This window comes from Pholcus phalangioides, unplaced genomic scaffold (genome assembly GCF_987345545.1).
Source record: "Pholcus phalangioides strain wild (caught in Gottingen) unplaced genomic scaffold, Ppha-v1.0 ptg000009l_1, whole genome shotgun sequence".
In the NCBI taxonomy this organism is placed as follows: domain Eukaryota; kingdom Metazoa; phylum Arthropoda; class Arachnida; order Araneae; family Pholcidae; genus Pholcus; species Pholcus phalangioides.
In genome coordinates, this window is record NW_028301602.1 from 31,222,284 (window position 1) to 31,238,947 (window position 16,664).

Consider the following 16,664-nt stretch of genomic DNA (forward strand, 5'->3'; position numbering starts at 1 on the left):
AAAATCATAATTAACAGGTCTTGTCCGGTATAGGACAGCTCAAAATGAGAAGTGAAAACTTGATAGGCCTGCAGCTTCCTGGAATAATTACTCCTCCTCAGTCAGCCACTCATTAAAATCAAAACAATGAAATTAAAAATAATTGTGATCAAATTGCGAAGATCAGTTTTTTTCCCAGAGAGAAATTAAAAATGAGTCAGTTTATAGCAAAAATTAAGAATTTTATTCACATTTTAATCAACTTCCCCTGATTTAAAATAGTACTCTTAATAAAAGTTAAGAACATAATTTTTTTCAATTTCCTCTTTAACTCTTTAATCTGCATTGACGAGATATCTCACCTTTCTGAAGGCTAATTATTTTAACATCGACAATCCCGTATAATTTGTAAAGTTGATTCCCCAACAGAACACTTTTCCCTATACCCCTTAGTTGGCACCTGCTGAAATCATTCTTAGTTGCTTAAAGATGCGGCATTTCATATGGAGTTCAGTGATTTCAGCTCTGCCGCTTAAAGGGCTAAGCCTTTCTCTGTCCATGTCCCACCAAGTGTCTCACCAAAAATGGGTTCTGCGTGCGCCTCTGATTATATGTGTTGGTGACAAGGACCAATGGTTTTTAATTCTTGAAGGGGCCCCTTGAATATTTTGAGGTGGCCATGGATGAAAATTAATAAAAACATTAGCCACACGGCAGGAGACTAACGATGCTACAGAGAGCTGGTTTTTTATTTTATCAATGTGAATAAATGGAACAGGTAAAGCTTGATTTGCACCTTTTTACCGAGCTCGTGAAGTCATATGGTGCATTTCTTCCGAAGACAAGACCTTGCAATCCCGACAGTACAGATCCTACGAGTTGAAACGAGTACGAAACTACGAGGCGATAGTCAGCCGATATTAGATATAGTTCCAGTATTTAATTTTCCGCAAGCCAGAGGTGGACAAAACTTTTGCCCGACATGCCCGGGAAATATAAAATTTTTCACCGGGCATGTATTTTTATTACCATAGCATATGAAATATTGATTCAAGCATGTGAAATTTTGGTTATTTGTCCAACCCTGCGACAGACGTCACCATGTTTAAAAAGAGATTCTAGTCCTTAGAGCGGCACCAGAAAGTACATTAGCCCGACAACTTGAGTGCCTCAGCGTTATGTTTACTGAGGACCATCGCAAGGAACAATCCTAACTGATTTTCCCTTAAGAGATGTGCTCCCTCTGTGTCGTAAGCCCCTCCCCCCCCCCCTCTCCCACCTCCCAAAACAAATAACAGAAAAGTTAAATCTGTAGGATAGACACAGTGAACGGAACATAGACATTATTTTCATAAAACAAATTTTTGAACTATGAATTCACTCAGATATCAGTTTAATATGTAAAAACGTTCCGCTTCTAAATTTAAGGATCCAATTAAGTTAAGGGTAACATGAAGAAGAATATAGTAGGAAGGAGCAAAACCACCATAAAACACTCGAGTAAGACTAATAAAACCAAAGAAAAATAAGCAAACTTCAATTTCGAGAGAGATTTAGATTTTGATCAGATTTTACTTATACAATGGAGCCTCTCGATAACGGAAACCCCATGCAACAGACACTAACGGAGATTTTCCGCTAATAGGTAGTTGAAATAAATGGAAGTCCTATTCCATGGAGTTTAAAATGCTGTCCGCGAACAGAAGGTGTGTAATTGAGGATTGAAACCCCCCCCCCCCCCGTATTACTAATTTCAGAAAGAACCATCAACCACACCCGATGCCGATAATTTCACACTGGCACAAATCGCTCATTTTAGCGTGGAGCTACGTACAAATATCTCCTTGACCTTTTCATCTCATGCATAACCAACAGCTTGGTTTCAGTGATTAGGCCCAGGTCAAGTGCATTTCGTCCATGCCAGAATTTTTTTTTCTACTGAAGAAGTGATAGATAATGTTCCCACGTTTCGTATCGTCTGACACTGTAGGAAATCGACTTAAGACGATGGACCGAGATTTTACCCAGTTTGTGAGATGAAGAAACACACACATTTTGAAATAGAAATAAACTATCTATCCATAATAAATCCTCGAATACTTTCCAGCCTGACATTTTGGTATTTGACATTCCGAAATGCACAAACATGGTTCTTCAGTTTATATCGAACGACATCATGTAGCACTATACATAATACTTGAACTAAACTTGCAGGTAATAGTAAAGACATCGTGAATGCCACACAAAAATATTTTTGCTGGGTGAATGAATGACCCTAAAATGAATGAATTTGTCTCCTGACGTGATCGTCCAAGGATACTACAGATTTCTCATACACCCAAATTTCCACGAACAGCCAGGAGATAAATCCTGAAGTGTAGCACCCCTCTTCCAACCTAAGATACGTAATGAGCTGTACATTCAGGAATACGCGAAAAATAATCAGCAATGGCAGCATAAATAAGTAAAGCATTAAAAAATGCAACAAAACTGTTTTTCAGTGGATTAGCATAAATTTTTGAGTGGCATGGCACAATATGCAATGACGGTATACAAGTCTCCTACGCATTTCTAGGGATACGCAAGCCTCATGAGCATATCTAAGAGATCAGCAAATCTTCTTACGTTTTTGATTATTTTTTTTTCTTCGGCGAAAGGACCAACTATTTACATTTTACAGGTCCCGACACCCAATAAAAATAAGTACGAGGTAAACAAATGTCCCGCATTTCAAAGAATACACACACACCTACATATTTCGAGGAGTAAGCCGGTATCTCATAGCATTGAGAACCCGTGCGCATATCTAGTGATCAGCAAGTCTCTTATTGATTAAAGGGGAGTAGGAATGCCTTCTACGCATTTCTAGGTGTTGGAAAGTTTCTTGCTCAGTTCTGGTAATGTATAAACTTCCTACGCGTTCCAAGTGGTACGCATACAACATGCGTATTTTCAGAGATAAGCAAATCTCCTTCACGTGTTTAGGGATAAGCGAATCCCCTACGTATTTTTGGGCTAAGTAAATCTCATACGCGTTTCCGGTGGCGCATTACTTACCGCGTTATATGAACACCGTGCTTCCTACACATGCCAACGAATGCGCAAGCGTTTACGATCATCCGGTGTAATGTTTTACAATGGTCGGCAGAACAGTAGAATCTGTTCGATACGGGATACTTTAGTCAGTTTTACCTTAGGTTTGAAATTCATTTTTATCACATGTTTTTAGTCCCAAACAAATAAATAAGTAAGAGAAATAACAACTTGTTACAAGCAGTAGCTGCAATTCATTGGAGCATGTCATGTAATGTACCGCATCATGGACCGTTATAATGATATGACCGATAAGTTTTAATACCTGCCTAAGCGCACGTCAATAAATTGGGAAACGGTGCTGTTTCTCGTTTGTTTGTTCTTTTTTTTCACGGTATATTTAACGTCGCCGTCGTGCCACAGAATCTTTTCGATTGGGCAATATTTTCATTGAGAAGAGTGGTGTGGGTCAATCTATCCCTCTCTCTCCTGAAGGCATTACTTTAAAGTGGTCTGAAATTATTGTCCTTACATGATCGATGTTGGGTGGTCCTAAGAAAATGACCAGGATGTGTGTAACAACTACAGAAGCATTTTCTAAAACGGAAATAAAATAGATGATGGCGGAAATATTTGGACTTGATATTATAGGTCTTTTGGGTGAATTTTTATTCACATAAAATAGTGGAAATTAGTTGATACGAATTTATTACAACAAAGATTTTCCATGGACATAATTTTTTTCAGCCACCTCGTTCGGCAATTTGCCTGTTGTGGCTTTTGTATAATAAATAAGATGTGGCACTCTCTCCTTCCATTTACTAGAACTACTACTTCATCAAACACCAACTCTGGCCATATCGCTATATTGCAATTTACTGCCATTAATGAGATGGATTGAAAATGAAGGCGCTGTCTATCGGTGGTCACCTCAAGTTCGTTAGGGAAAATATCTTATCGCTATCCACCCTCGAATTCGAACCCAGGACCGTGGCAGAAACCTTCACGAGGGTAGACGAGCATCTTATCACCACGCCACTCGGGCGCATTTACATGAACTGGTCCAGGGCTTTTCATTTTTTAGGGGTGCCCTCGTAGTATATTTACAGCAAGGGTACCCAACTTTTTGGGGAATGAGGGCCACTTCAATGGTTTGGAAACGACTCACGGGCCACTTAAGTGATCTGTTAATGTGCTGCTACCACGGGTCACTTAAGAATTCCGGAACTGTGCCGAAAGTCACTCGAGTGATCAGTACACATTCAGCGGGTCCCCAAAGGATATTCAGCGGGCTCTTAAGTGATTTGGAACTGCACCGCGGGTCACTTAAGTGATCTGTAGGTACGTAGTATCTCTAAAGTAATCAGGGAATGTGATGCGGGCCACTTAAGTGTTATGGAACCACATCGTGGGGTCATTTAAGTGATCTGTAAAAAAAAATGTGCCGCTGATTTCATTTTTAAAAAATTGAGTTGGGGATCGCGGGACACATCAGGTGACTCTGAGGGACACATTTGGTCTGCGAGCAGTGGGTTGAGCATGTATGATTTACAGTCTAAAAAACTGAAAATAATAGCGTTGATCTCTCGGGGTCTACAACCAGAGATCTATCGGCATTCACCATGTGGGGCCCATGTAAATAACACTAATAATTACACTAATAATACTTGAATGTTATGTCGTCATAACATTCCCGCTCCCTTCACGGAAAACGGACATTATATCCGAAGGTCGTTAGACCGAACATTTAAAAAAAATAGCGGCTTATAAGACAATCCGTATTTTATGACGGTATAAAATGTTGTATTCTTCAATTTGTTATAATGTAAACAGTTGCAGCGAAAATGTATCAGGTTTGAAAATAATGATAAAATCGTAATAAATAAATTAATAACATGCTAGCACCCCTATACGTACCGAATTCCTCTCCGATATCGAAGGTCGGCAAATACAGTTTTGGCACACAAAAAAAACATGGATTTTGCTTATTTCTTTACAAAAAAAGGAGGCAGGACAGAGCTGAAATTTGTACTGGGTCGAATGGTCTTTGTAGGACAATATATTGGATTAAAAATAACATGAGATAAATAGGAAAAGCTTCGGGACTTGGCGTACTGATACGGTTAAAATGACGCATGGTCGTTATAACGGGCGTAGACTGTACTACGTGCTCAAATAGTTTCAATTATCTGTGTACATCAAAAGCGAAACTTGCCCACTGATGAAACTATTTTATTCACGTGATTGATGAAATCGTGTGAATCAGAGCAACATTTCAAAGCATATAAGTGAGTATAAATAAATTGAAAAATTCATTAATTCCGGTTGAATTCTATATCAATTACAAACAGAGTGTTAGCGTCATGCCAACGTGTAAATTTGGAATCTGGTGTTGTCCACTCGTTTCACGGAAAACGGGCGTTATATTGGGAGGTCGTCAGACCGAACGTTTAAAAAAATAAATCCGTATTTTAGGACGGTATAAAATGTTATAATGTAATATATAATTTGAAAATGCATCGAGTTAGAAAGTAATGATAAAATCGTAATATATAAATTAATAGCATGAATCGCGGTACGTACCGGATTCTTCTATATCGGAGGTCAACAAGCACAATTTTGGCAAAGAAAAAAACATGGATTTTGCTTGGAAAGCTAATTTTGTTGTCCTTCCCATTAATATAGCGTCCTTTTTATAACGGCACCCGTCAGGCCACAGTAATCCCCAAGGTGGATTTTTTTATTTTGGAATTCATATTTCTTGAGTCATTAAACGGCACCAAACTGGCTAAAACAAATTATCTCCAGCTTTTAGCCCAAAATATTATCATCTTTAGGCTCCACGTCTTAAGTGAATATTTTTTACGTATCCCCCTATCTTTTAGCATGGTGGCAAACTGTGCTCTAATGGAAAATATCTCATTAAAAATATTATTTAACCATTTAATTACCGTATATACTCGTGTATAAGCCGACTCGTATATAAGCCGACCCCCCCCCCCCCCTCCTTCAGGACCACCAAAACCGCAATAAATTGAAAACCCGTGTATAAGCCGACTCCAAAGAATCCGTGCATTTCAGAGAAAAAAAAATCTTATATTCTCATGCAAAATTAATAGCTTGTGGATATTTACAATAGAAAATGATTCAAACTTTTTAATCCGTTTCTTCTGAGTCTCCAAGCTCATCGTAATCCATCAGATCATCACAGGGGGTGCGGCATCTTCGTTTTTATCCTCATCGTCATTGTCACTTTCAAAGAGGACATCATCTTCAGTTCCGTCCATCGCATTGCTGATGCAACACTTTTTGAAGGATCGGATGATAATTTCGGAGGAAGCAGAGTTCCACGCCTCCTGTACCCTTTGGCACACTAGGCCAATGTCAGGTTTCTTCAAGGCACCACTTTTTGTAGTTTCTTTATAATCGGAACTCATCCATTCGATCCACAAATTCCTCAAATAGTCTTTCAAAGACTTGTTATGCTCACATCTAAAGGCTGTACAATCGACGTTAGCCCACCTGATATCAAAGCCAATGATGTTTTCAATTTCTTTGCCTCGGTTCTGTGGGATTTGAACATATACCATACCGATAATGCCGGTTTCCCGAACTCCCTTACAAAAATGACTACTGATTTCGGGGGGTCAATATTTTTCTATCAAAAACTAACCCGAGTATAAGCCGACCCCCCTACTTGAGGAATGAATTTTTCCACAAAAAAACTCGGCTTATACACGAGTATATACGGTATTTAAAATTCGTTACACATATTTTTTATTGTATACGCCAACTGATGCCAGTGCGAAATTTCACGTATCTCCAGTACCTAATTTTTTACAAATTTTCAAAAAATTATATTTTTAACACCATTAAAAATTTTTCATATTAACAGTTTATTAAAATATCACTCTATCAATGTAATTGAATAAACATTGATTCAAAATGAAGAAAACTGTTAAATTTTTAAAATGATGAAGAAAACTGAGATTTCATTGACTCGATACATTATTTAAAACTAAATTTTAAATTTTAAAATATTTTTTTTTTGTAACACAACTATTTATGAATGGATTCAAAATTATATTGATGTCACAGGACTAAAGAAATAAAGAAAATTGTTGAGTTCATGAAAAATTTTAGTCCATTCATAAGTATTATGTTAATATAATCAAAAAAGTCATTTAAAAATTTAAAGTTCAATTTTGAACATGATTGAGTCAATGAAAGCTGTTTCCTTCATCATTTTAGAAATTTAACAATTTTCTTTATTTTGAACAAATGGTTTTTTTACCAATTACATTGGTAGCATGCCATTTTATCATGCGCGAAAGTTATTAAAATTATTTTTTTGTGAAAATTTGGGAAAAATTAAGTATTACGGATTTGTAAAATTTCGACATATACAATCAAACATATGCGTACCGAATTTCAAATAAGTCAATGGCTGAGTGATAATTTTTGTTGATATTTCCACTAGAGCACAATTTTTCACCATGTTAAAAGATAGAGGGGACCCCATTGTAAATATTCACTTGAGACGTGGAACCACAAGATGGTATTATTTTGGGCTAAAATTTGGAGACAATTTGTTCAAGCCAGTTTAGCACCGTTTGATGATTCAGGAAATACGAATTTCAAAAAGAAAAAAAATCGCGTTTTTCGCTCCACCCTACTGGTCACGTAAAGCCAATGCTAATAAATTATTGATTCTGAAATGCCGCGAACGCAAAAAGTTTTTGAATCATAGGAAGAAAATCTCTCTTCATAAATAAAATAAACGATGAGTAAGTAGTGCCATCTGTTGAGAGACTCTCGAACAACAAACTTATTTATGAGTTAACGAAGAGAAAAAAAAAATACGGTCATGTGTGCACTATTTTTCATTTTTCTCGTTCATCCATACCATTTACGAATACAAATTAATGAATTTGCATATTTATCGAATGCATTTGTTACAATATTGAGCTTAAGAAATAGTTAAAAACACTCGGACAAAAAGAAAAATCAGATTTGAAAAAAAAAATCCATAAAAATATACATACATGAAAAAATAATCAATATTTTCATCGTATGTTTATAAATGTTTCGAATTAAATTAAATTTTATACTCCATGAATATATTTTAATACTCTATTATAATATTTATGTATATTAATGTATAATTCATTAATTAATTAAAGTTATAAATGAAAAAAAAACTACAATTGGGAAAAGATAGAGGAAATTATTAACTATTACGAACAAGTCTTTGTTCTTCAGGTACTTTTCTCAGGAAACTAAATAAAAGTTAAATTATGGTACGGTATGGAAAGGTAGAACTATATATGAAAAGTCAAACACATAATTTTCATGATTACCTATAAAATTTACAGAAAAAAAAATCGCTATTCAAAAATGATTAATTAAAATTTCATGATTAAATATTAATAAAAACAGTTAATAACTGTTTCTAATTCGTCTACATAAAAGAATAATTGAAACTCAATATTTAATTTTAAATAATTCTAGATCTGTCGTTAGTGCTGGACCCTAGGAAAATACAAGCGTTATTTTAGGGTTTTATGATGTTGTAAGTGAATAAAAGATGTCATACAGTGTTTAATAAGATATTAAACAAGATATTAGACAGTGGATAATTATCCTTTAAATTTAGTTCCTGCAAAATCTTAACAAGCCCCACTTTCCCAAATAGACATGAGGCCAAGATAGTAATACCAAACTTGTAATATAATACTATAATTACTGCTAATTATTTAGTAACCGTATTCATATTTAAATTTATAATTCAACTGAAAAATTGTAAAAAAAAATTCCATATATTCCTAAGTTCCCATATTTAGCCATTATAATATACATACAGAAATAATTAATTGAATTCCACAACTATCATCTTCCCCGTGTAAGGGAGTTATCCTATTCAGTCTCATGCAAATCATCGCCGTTCCCTTTTTTAGGTCCATTCATAATTTCTAGTCACAAAAAAAGACATTGCTCAAAGGGAGAAAAAAGAAACCAAATATCCATTGACGGAAGGTCAATGGGGATCAATAGAGTTTATTGAATTTTCTACGAATTTTTTCAATGGTTCTTCTTCAATAAGAGGATAAAGTTCACGGGGGTTAAAAGCGCTTGAAACTCTTAAGAACCTGATTTATAACTTCACGACGGGTCGAGAAAAACTTCCTTTCAGTATTTTTTAAGACTTTTTCTCAAGTTCCAAATGCGATTTTCTACAAGATCTCTCTCCAAAGGATGTCGCGACTTTCACGATGGCGTATTCTCTCGTTCTACTCTCTTTTTCTTTTTTACGTTCTTTTTCCGACTTCTCTGCATTTCACGAAGTCATCACTCTTGCTGGTGTGAATACAGTATAATATTTACTTTATTCGATTCGTCAGTAGGACATTGTCGAGGTCAACGACATCCATGGGAGGAGGACACAACCGACTATACCACAAAACGTCTTCTCTTCAGCGCGATCCACAGTCTTTAGCTGCTGATATTAAGGTCGCCGAGGTGAATCCGCTCGAACTAGAGGTGGAGGCTTGTCCCCGAAATAATAATAAGAAAATAAATAAGAAATTTTTGAAGAAAAAAAAGTTATACGTGTCCTGCTGGTGTTGCCGCTCGGAAGAAACTAATTCTCCGAGAACGAGAGAGAAGAGAAAAACACACACACACCACACCGATGTCTCATTTGCTTAATTGTGGAGACGAAAAGAAGGTAAAAGCTGAGCTAAAGAAATACATCCGGGTGAACGCCCCAATGAATAGGAATACTTTTAAGAAACATGAAAACAATATCACGTAATGTTATAACTGTGTTATAAACCCGTCCCGTTATCATATTATACATTTTTTCTTTTTTCTTTTTTCGTGTAATTTATTCTTACAAACTTACGAACACGTTCCAATGACTACTTGTGGTTATGATGGATAGATGTAATTTCGCAATGTTTATAACGTCAGATTATTTTATTCAACGCAACATGCTTTTTTTATCATTGTAATTGATGAAATAGACGCAACGGAGGGTGAAGTAATAAATTGGGACTTATTTTTCAGACGCTCTTTTGTTTTATTGTTTATTTTTTGCATTTATTTTTTACTCAACGAGATAATTTTATCGGATTCAAATTCATGAATTTGGAATGTGATAATTTGAATTCATAAAATAAAAATCGTTAAGCATATAAATTTCCTTTTTCTGCGTATCAGCTATTCGCGAATATGAATTTAACCCATTTTTGACCGCTCCTCCAATTCATGACCAAATTGCACGATATGGTAACTGGTTACTTGAATAACATATCTGAGAAGTTTAAAAAAACTGGATATTAATTCAGGATGTTTTTCTTTGTAATTAATGTAAATGTCCAATTAATTAACTTTATAATTAATATAAATTAATTACTTCATTTGATTTAAGTAATTGGTAATTGTGATTTTTTAAAATAAAGGAAATTTGAGATTAAGGTTTTTTTTTTCAATTTTTAAAAAAAAATTATTTCTGTTCATGATCACGGAAAAATAGAAGTTCCAGATCTAAATTCAGGTTAAAATTTCCAAAAACTTCATTTTGAAGTCGTAAAAAGATTAAATTCTTTGTAAACAAATTTTAAAAAATACTATGCTACTCTCTCCTTAGACCTATCAATTTTCATACATGTTAATTTCAGATAAAAATTTGTATGGAAACTAATTGAAGAAATTTTTAAAAAAAAAGGGTTGGCAGATGCAACGTTGGTCAAAAACGATTATTTTTTTCAAGTTGGAAGTTTTTGTTGCAGTTATATCCTACATTATGTTATTGCATTCTTTGAATTCTTAGAAATGTAAATCCAAAAAAAACCACTAATTTCATTCTTTCGATTTCTGTCGTGGTAACTTCATTAATTTTCTTGGAAACAGTAAAATTTGTCTGAGAATCTCTCATCCATAAACCAGCCTTACATGGACCCTCTAAGACAGCAAATATAAAAACAAATGTTTTATGTCATAAATACACAATAATATATTATTATTATCATTTAATAGTGTTTCTGGTATCTACAGAGTGCATAGCAAACGGGAAGCGTATGACATTTTACTGGCGAACCGTTGATACTAGAGGCATTACACCCAATTAGAAAAGTATCCAAATTACGTGTAATACTCGGGTATGTCATTAATTTTTCAAGGGGTTGTACAGTTACTAAATTAAAGAATAAACTTTTTTGACACAGTCTCCGTACGCCCCAAAACCCAATAAAAAAGTTGTTGCCTTGTTTTTTCTGATGCCAACAAAAAAAATATTGACGGTTCTAAGTTCAATATTCACTGAGATATTCGAATTCGAAAAATCGAAGAGATTTGGGGGGGTGGGAAACAGCGTTTAATGCAGATAAAAAAGTTTTTCCACATTTAGAATTTTTTTCCCCAAATTTCCTCCGTTTTTCGAATTAGAATATTTGCAGTAAATATTGAACTAAGAAATGTGAATTTTTTTTTTTTCATCTGGAGAGACAGGGCAACAACTCTGTCTAACTAGATTTTGGGGCACACGGGGACTGTAGGGATAAATAATCATTTTAGTGTTTTACTTAGTGTTTATTGGGGTCAAAAATTAATTAAATCTACTGTGGTTCAGGAAAAAAAGAGATCCGAAAGGAATGTGTTTCTCCAGAGAAGTTTTATTGTATTTCCCTGACTTTGAAACAGGGTCCATGACCCCGCCCCCCTGCCGAAGAGATTTAAGAGTTCGTGAGCTTGGATGATATAACGATTAACTATAATGTGCCGAATATTATTCTGTGAAGGAATATTTGGCCTGTATATTACAAACAAAGAGGGTCCCTGGGCTTCGTTTTATCGGTGCAAAGGGAACACAAAAGGTTAAGAACCCCTGCTTTAGAGGAATTAGTAAATCGAGTGAATCCTAGATTGTAGAATCGCATTGTTTAGATTCCTAATGGCGTAAATTAAAAATACAATGCGACACATCAACTCTACTCAGTGACATTGGTGTCATGAGAACTTTCTTATACCTATCCTTAATCATCTTAGCTGAGGGAAGAAAAAGGGACCTCCTTTTTTCGCGGGTGGGTCAATTAACATAGTGACCGGTCACCGGCACTATATCCACACGTGTCCCGACAATTCCAACCTGTCCGTCAAGTTCGCAAGTCATTCGACAAGGCCCCATCTTCTCACGCGCTTTAGGACTTATGTCATTTAGGTGAGAAGGAACTGAACAAATTCCGTTTGATAATGTTTCGTCTTCCTGTGCATATGCTGTGCCATAGGAGATGACCTACTCCGAAACTTTTTTTTTTCCAAATTCAAGTGAAACCCGTCGTTTCGGCGGTGATTCCTCTGATGATCTGACAGTATTTCCAGTGGAAGTGAATCCTCTTCCCCCCCCCCCTCCTTAGAGTAGTTTAGAATCATGAACACACACACACACACAATATCAGAGGCGTAATTAAGCGATCGTCTCTAGAAGGAGATCTCAAACTTAGTCGAGAGGCCCTAACTGAGGTATACTCGGGAAAAAAACTTCACTGGTTGGTGTCGTTCGTGGTCTCGGCCTTTACCTGAATACTCTCCATCTGTTCTCATCTATTACAACGGAACGCGGTGCTGAAAAAATTGTGTCAAATCAATCTCTCGAGAAATATTTTCCTTTTGAAGTCTAAAGGTCACACAAGGGGAATGTCTCCCATCGCGAACTCACCTTGAAATTAACTCACTTTAGACTTTCAAGGGAACGTTCGTTAAGTAACGTTGACAACCCTGATGAATCTGTTTTAGATTACCTAGAAGGTCACGAGAGGTTTCTCTCACACACATGTTATATACTCTTCCGTGTATACGCAGGGCCTGACTTGGACTGATGCGAAGAGTTCAGTCCCGCCGAGCCGCAAAATATTAGGCGGCCGTAAAACGTAATTAAATTACATTAGCTACGTGTATGTCATTGCGAATTTATCACTTCATTGATGAGGTGCTAATATTTTTTTATCAATTATTTATATTATAAACAGTGAGGCAGGAGTGATCGGAGACCCGATCTTTTCTTCAATCTCTTCTGTTTCCGAAATGTTCGTAAAGCTTCAGGTGACGATTCGTGATTGAGGTAAAACAACTTCACCAATAGTGCTTTAACAACCAATGCCAACATTACCGCTACGTAAGTATCGGTAACACGAAAAATTCAGAAATGAGCTATTAATCGTACACCCTGCATTTTTTTTACAGGACTCTGATTTGCATATTTGTAGTGATTTGCGTTAGTGCAGCGCCTTCTATCGATGAAACTTGAACTGAATTTTTTTTTTTTTTTTTTTTTGTACCAAAAAAAAATTCCCCGTTCATGAGAATAACTTTTTCTCAAACTGCATTCCTTCGATTCTTATGAATTTGTCTATTATCGAGAGATCTCACTGTATGTCTTATGAGAAAGTTTACGTCTTGTGTCTAAGTAACAAATACAAGGAAATCTTCCTTGGTCAGATGCTCTTAACCGGGGATCCCCGGACCCCTTGGAGATCCTTGAAGAAGTATCAAGAAGTCCGTAAGCTTGGTTGGGATAATAAATAACTGTTTTCCCATTATTATGTCCTGAATATTATTCTATCGTAGCCTTTATCTTACTGGCGCAAAGGGTTCGTGGAACAAAACAGGTTAAGAACCCCTGCCGTTAATGGTTATTTTCTATTAAATTTATACATTGCGATTTTTTTTTTGAAACATTTGATTCCCGGGGCCCCTCAACCGTATTGCCACGTATAACATTGTTGGGGCTATGCATTCTGATTTTTTTGCAAAAATTGCAAAATTGTTTTGGTGCAGGACTGCTAAATGCTTAAGCGCGGAAAGAACAAAAAATTTTCATAAAAGTGGTATTTATGAAGATCCCATAAATCTCAATCCCCTTCAGACATCCGCGACCTATTGCTCGAGAGCACCGCGGTACTCTTTGAAGCGTCCAGTGGTTCTCGTTGTTCACGCCTGATTTCGTGGTAGCGACTTCATGATCAACACCCTATTTAAGCTGTCCCATTGAAAATTTGCATCAAAGAACTCAACATAATACTGGTCTTAAATTCTAGTAAAGCCAATGTCAAAGATGGTATGAGAGTGCTCTTCTTCCGATGCTGGACTTGACCTGTGCTCGCGATTCAGGGAAATTTTAGGACCACCTTATCTACATATGCTAGGTCACTGATTCATTTGAACTAGGAAACGATGGTAAGCCTTAATCTTTTGAGGAAATGAATGATAGCGGAATCTCAAATTTCCCACAACAATCGAGGCCATTAGTTGCTGAGTGGAAGATGGAAAAAACGTTTTTTTATGTTCAAGAGATATCCCCGTATTGTTCCGCGAGAACAATACACTGACCATTGTCTTGTGCCTATTGTTGTCATGAGAGGGCAGCACCACCGTTTTGGTCAAGTCAAGGACTGTAAACAAATGCTAGTACAATCGTACCTCGGCTAACGAAGATGATTCTTTCTTGATTCACGCTCGTTAGCCGAAATCTCCGTAAGCCGAAACGCAACTTCTCATAGATTCCTATGGAAAATCATTTGATTCGTTCAAGGTTTGGCCCAAGATTTTGAAGATATGGTTCATAGAAACACTGGAGGAGCACTGTAAGAAAAACTTAAATTGACCGAGGCTTTTAAATGAACAGCTTCAAAATTAGATTAGAATTGACAGGAAGATAAGGTACTGAAGACCAATCTATTTTAAACTATTAGGGGAGTGCGGAGTAATGCTGAACACTTGGGAAATCTCTAATTAATCAACTATTTGCAATAGTTCATTAAAAAAATTACTATACGTAGATACCCTGTTTCGTTACCTACTATAAAACCACAAAACATTTGACTTTATAGTTAAAGTTTTTATAGATATATTTTTTCTGTAAGAGCTTACACTGTTCCGAATTGCCCCGTGGTTTAGGGCATTACCGAACGGGCTCGGGACAATACCGAACTGGGTCAGCTAAGTAAAGAATGTGGGAGCAATAAGTAGAATGGACATAAATTACATCGTTTTTATTAAGTTAGTTAATTTAATTATTTAATTACTCAAATGGCATAATCAACTGTTCCTGTGAAAATATACAACTAAGGTGAACGTAAAGCTAGTAATATGTAATCGACGTGAATACTTTCATTATTCTAAAAATTTAAATAACATTTCTATATATGTTCATAAGAAATTGCAAAAATTGCAGCAACAGCAGAGCTGAAACTGGCTACGAACCTAGCGCTGCCTACAAAAATGCCAAATAAAATTTTCTGCAGTCTCTGCACTCTCAGTGCATCCACCTAGAATACAAACGGCAACTGAACCAGAGTTCATTGTTCTTACCGAATTCACCACACATAAGACAAGTGTCGTTTGAGTTAGACTCCTCTCTTGAAGTGCTAGGAGGTTCCACGAAGGTCGTTAGATCGACGTCGTCTAATTCGTCGCCATTATATGGTGACGAGTTAGACGACGTTTAACATTCTTTAATGGTTCATCAATATTATCTTCATCTTCCGATGATGATTCAAGAGATGTTTCTTCGGAATTTTTTGTTTTGAAGTCGTATTGGGGGTTTGGTTTCAGATACAGTTTTACTTGGGTTTGTGTTTTCTCCTGGTTCGGTCTTGTTAACCTTTGAATTAGAGTCTTCCTTAATTTGCTTTTTCCCATTATTCCGAGATTCTCTCGCGGTTTTAAGTTCTTCATTTGTAAGTTTCTTTAGTAATTTCATTTCTTCAATCTTTTCCTGTAGTTCTTTTATTTTGAGTCTTAATTCTTTTTTCTTTAGTTGCATCTTCGGGGCTTTTATATTTGGTGTACGTGTAAAAATCACTGAATGTTGCTGTCTTGAACGAGGTTTTACCACTTTTAAGTTAGGAGTGGGAGAAATTTGTTTAAATGGCGTTATTCCAGAAGCGGATGGTGTGGGAATTTACACATTCAATGGAGTTGATCCACCAACTTCAGGTTTTTGATTAAGTGCATTTACACTTGAACTTGGATTTTCCTCTTCAATCGAAATATCATCATATGCTGAAGTCCCTTCTTCTCCTTCTTGGATACCATCTTCTATGTTCGGTTACAGGGGATTCATAAAGTAGTATTAATAAGTCCTAATATATATATATATATATATAACCCATATTTCAGCGATAATAAAACAGCACTATTTACTTATTCACAAAAATATCCCATAACAGACCATTAAGAACAATACTGAACACCAGCGGAGTGATTCCAAACCTGTGTTTCTCTTTTCATAAAATTTGTAAGAAGAAAAAATTGATTATAACATAATTCTTTCAGTTGATAAATTTAAAAAAAACTTTTATGGTGACCGATGTTGAAAAAATCAAAAACATTTGTGTAAAGAAAAACCGATTACACAGTAAAAGCAATCTTAACGGTCACTCCTCATATGCGGTCAGCCCTGTTTTACGGAAATATGAAAATTTCCCGATTAAAACTTATTTAAGTAATGATACTGTCATATTCGGTTACGGACACTATTTCCATTATTGGACTGCAACCCCTATACGGACACAAATAATTGTGCTTTTGTTTCAAACTATGCTCTATAAAGAGCAGTACAAGTTCAAATATTTTATCCACTTTTTGGCTAC